Here is a 4,766-nt window from a genome sequence, read left to right as displayed (position 1 = left end):
TCTCTCTCTCTCTGTCTCTTTCTCTCTCTGTCTGTGCGTTATGGCCGACGACGAGACATCTACATCTGTGGATGAGACATCTACATTTGTGGACGTGGCCTCGCATACGAATGAATATTCGACTTTTCAGGATCGACGGGGTGTGTGTTGTAAACAAGGGTTCGTTTCGGGTGTTGAAACCGGTTTTTAAATTTCTTAAAGTTTATTATGTCGTTAGTTTACATTGGAAAGAGGTTAGAAAAGTGCCAGGTAGAAGAATTGCACTTCCTGTCAGTTTAAGTAATTTATGTATTTAAATTATATTTATTTAGCTTGTAATTATCTGAAGAATTAGAACAGGGTTTTTAATTAATTGTAATAAAATTATAGTATAATCATACGTAGATATAATATAATAATTATATTAATTAATTAAAAATAGGTTAGAACTTGAGATTTTCAAGTATAGTTTCAAATCTTTATATCTTTTGTAAATCATCAAATGTATCTCTATTAAAGAGATGTATCTCTGTTAGATTAGTAGTTTAAATGTATAATATAAGTAGAAAGATAATTAAAATTGTAACATTTATTATTTGATTATGTTAAACTTTATTATATTGTTAGTTTACATTGAAAAGAGGTTAGAAAGATGTCAGGTAGAAAAATTGCACTTCCTGTCAGTTTAAGTAATTTATGTATTTAAATTATATTTCTTTATCTTGTAATTATCTGAAGAATTAGAATAGGGTTTTTAATTAATTATAATAAAATTATAGTATAATGATACATAGATATAATGAATTATATTAATTAATTAAAAATAGTTTAGAACTCGAGATTTTCAAGTATAGTTTCAAATCTTTATATCTTTTGTAAATCATCAAATGTATCTCTATTAAAGAGATGTATCTCTGTTAGATTAGTAGTTTAAGTGTATAATATAAGTAGAAAGATAATTAAAATTGTAACATTTATTATTTGATTATGTTAAACTTTATTATATTGTTAGTTTACATTAAAAAAAGGTTAGAAAGGTGTCAGGTAGAAGAATTGCACTTCCTGTCAGTTTAAGTAATTTATGTATTTAAATTATATTTATTTATCTTGTAATTATATGAAGAATTAGAATAGGGTTTTTAATTAATTGTAATAAAATTATAGTATAATATAATACATAGATATAATGGTATTATATTAATTAATTAAAAATAGTTTAAAACTCGAGATTTTCAAGTATAGTTTCAAATCTTTATATCTTTTGTAAATCATCAAATGTATCTCTATTATGTTAGGTTGGTAGTTTAAGTGTATAATATAAGTAGAAAGATAATTAAAATTGTAACATTTATTATTTGATTATGTTGCAGAAATTCATTAGTCTTTTATTCCTGAAAGAAGATAATTACAAATTGCACGTTTCACAAATGGATAACTCTATTTTCTTCTAAAATTTTATCCATCTTTTTCTACTTGCATAGAAATAGCGCTATATCTAATGGAAATATTAAGTGGAAAATATAAAATCATTGTCTGTAATCATATCTCGATTTAATTTTTTTTCCCCCCAGCATGAATCAATGGTAATTACTTTAATATGTATGTAGTTTAATTATCTGATTCATTTCTTATATTCTTCTTAAAAACTAACTTCGTGTATCTAATGATTACAGTGAAGAATGGATTTACGTAAACGCGACAATGAAAATAGTTAAGAATTATCTTCATCGAAAAAAAAATAAATAAATAAATAAATGATATACTTCTCACGCTCAATGAATCACACTTAATAATAAACTTACATTTTTATCAGATTAAAAAACAATTATTGTGAAGTGGTAATTATCTCAAAGTCTACAAGACTCGAATCACGTTCACAATATTCCACACGTAAACGCTAATAACACCTTCATTAATTCAATCTTTCATGGTATATTTTCTTATCTCATTAGATGTCAATCAAACTACAAAATTACCTAACTTTAAAACTTTTCTATCTTCGAGAAAAAATAGTAGAAAAAAAATTGAGTTATTCACAGATTATCGATACAACTTCATCCTCGACTTCTTTTTCTCAACTCAATATTTAATGGATCCTTTTTTTTTTTCTTTCGACAAAAAAATTCTCATCGATTTCGAAATATAAAACGATACACATAAAACACTATTTGGAAAGATGTCGATAGCACTACACACGTTTCCACTAACCTCACAATCGTTTGGTTTCCACAGTGGCGCTGCCATCTCGAGAAACGCGGCCTTGCGAAAGGCAAATCGCAACAAGACGCGGGACAACAGGATATACGTTCGTAGGCATCGTGGGCAGCCTTGTCGCGACGTCCATGTCGGAAAACACCTGCGTTTCAACGGCCTAGAGCAGCAGACAATCCTTTACGTCGGCGACCTTCCGCAAAGAAACTATTGCGAAACTATCGTCCGCTGTGAACGCAACCTAAACGCCATCGAGAGATGCATGGAGATTGCCCGTTTGATCCTGCTTGCACGAATGTCTAACGTGCATTGTCACACGATGACAGCCCACCGTTTGTTTCGCCACAGTGGTTCAACAACGTTTCTCGAACAACCTTCAATCATATATCGGAATATCGAAGATGATATTTTCAAATTAATTGAAACGGCAACGAATGCTTTGTTATTTTTTCCACTTGCGATGTGGCAATATGGCGATCGAAGTGCAGTTATCGAAATGTAAAAATATGTGCGGTTAAGTAAACAAAGTGAACGTTATATAAGTACATTGAGAATAATTTTAAATTGGTAATTTATAAATATTTAATCGGAATAAAAAGGTAAATAACTACTGATTGTTATTAGAAATTGTGTAATTGGAATGTAAATATGATTAATATGTTAATATTTATTTTGAAATAGGTAAAAATTTGGCAAAACTTCTATCGAGACGTCCAACAGTTTTCGTTGTAAACGAACATTTATGATACACGTCAAGATGTAATTCTACGATACGATATTCCTGGTGTTGGGTATCCCCCATGGCGAGAAGCGATTCTAAAAAACTCGACACGGGCAGGGCTAAAGGAAAGAAGGAAAAAGCAGTCATTGCCAAAAAAAGGCACATCGTAGCAGATGTATTGGATGGTACAGAAAAATAAGGGACATGAATGAGCTCGTTATCGATTCGGCATCGGAATTGCTCAATTTACTCATTCAGGGACCTACATACGTTTTTGCGGGGTATAAATGTTTAAGGATAATATCGTATAAAGATCTAACCTTATATTTGTATTAAGATATAAATTGAATAATTTTTCCTTTCCATGATAATTAAATAATTAAATTAATTTTCTAGGCGATATTTACTACGTGTATAGACGAAATATATGATCAAAGAGAAAATTAACACGTTTTGCAGATATATTCGAAATTTTAAATTATGAAAAATAATTTTTCATTAAAATTAAATTTTTGTTTCACATTTAATATTTTAACTGTACGTTTTAAAAATGCTTCGCAAAGGTGAAAGAATAGATTCGACAAACGAATATTTGATGGAAATTTTTTTTAAATGTTTTAGAATTTTGTCCTATTCTCTTTGTTGACAGTTAAATTTGTTTAAATCCCGTCCTTACATTGTCACCAAAACAGTGCCTCGCGTCATATATCGGAATATATTGGTTTTTACAAAGTCATCGTTCACATTTTAAAACCGAAAATGTAGTATCTATACGTTTGAATTGAAAATTAAAGTACATTGTAGTTTTAAGAAACATTTGATGGATGTATATTCGATTCCGCGTGATCACGCGCCAAAAGTATAGAGAAAGAAAGCAGATAATGAGAGAAGGACAGAGATAGAGTAAAAATTAGGAAATCAGCGCCATCTGTTGAATGTCTCGACTGGAACGAGTATAGACAAAGAAAACAAATGGTAGGAAAAGGATAGAGATAGAATAAGAATTGATCACTAGTGCCATCTCTCGGATGATAAAGACTTGTTTGAAAGCAAGGTAAAGTAGAACAAGAATTGAAGCGCCATCTCTTGTATGGTTTTCTTTGTACGCAAAGAAATATGTCTTTTGATATCTAAGAGATGACGTTGATGGTTAATTCTTAATCAATTTTATCTCACCTATTTTTAAAATAAGAATTGACCATTAGCGCCATCTCTTGAATATCAAAAGACATATTTCTCTGCGTTCAAAAAAAACCATACAACAGATGGCGCTGATCCTCAATTCTCGTTCTACTTTATCTTATCATTAAAAAAATATCTTCATTCTCCGAAAGATGGCACTAGCGATCAATTCCTTTCCTATCTCTATCCTTTTCTTACTATTTGTTTTCTTTGTCTACATTTGTTCCAGTTAAGACATTCAACAGATGGCGCTGATTTCCTAATTTTTACTCTATCTCCGTCCTTCTCTCATTATTTGCTTTCTTTGTCTATAGTTTTGGCGCGTGATTACAAACGCATTACAGGATATCGAACAAAATTTTAAGTAAAGAAAGAAAAATACATTAGACAATGAATTTATTCTATAACACTTTGCATTAATAATTAATAAATAATAAAATAACATAATTTGTTTTTATTTTATTAGCATAAAATGCTATAGTTTTTATGCTAATAAAAAATAATTAAATGCACGTTATCGATTGATTTTAATATCTTTTTGAATAATAATAACGATATATTTGAAAACAAGTATTCTTTATCAACTTAATAATATATTAATGTACGTTTCTTACGAAACGTTGTATTACATACTTGTCATATTTCTTATTAAAAATAAACGTAGCTTAATCAT

General features: G+C 29.4%; 1 long non-coding RNA gene across 2 annotated transcripts; it reads left to right on the top strand.

The window, feature by feature from the left end:
* The first annotated feature begins 1,778 nt into the window (after positions 1 to 1,778).
* On the top strand, positions 1,779 to 3,358 carry LOC113218536. 2 transcript variants are annotated; one of them, XR_003305040.1, is made up of 3 exons: positions 1,779 to 1,909; positions 2,212 to 2,789; positions 2,872 to 3,358. It is a non-coding gene; the product is annotated as an uncharacterized LOC113218536 (long non-coding RNA). The 2 variants fall into 2 exon arrangements; XR_003305039.1 differs by lacking the exon at positions 1,779 to 1,909 and having other exon boundaries at positions 1,935 to 2,789.
* Positions 3,359 to 4,766: the final 1,408 nt, after the last annotated feature.

This window comes from Apis mellifera, linkage group LG7, assembly GCF_003254395.2.
Source record: "Apis mellifera strain DH4 linkage group LG7, Amel_HAv3.1, whole genome shotgun sequence".
NCBI lineage: Eukaryota > Metazoa > Arthropoda > Insecta > Hymenoptera > Apidae > Apis > Apis mellifera.
Note: the sequence above shows the minus strand (reverse complement) of the source record. Positions and strands in the feature narration are given on the sequence as shown.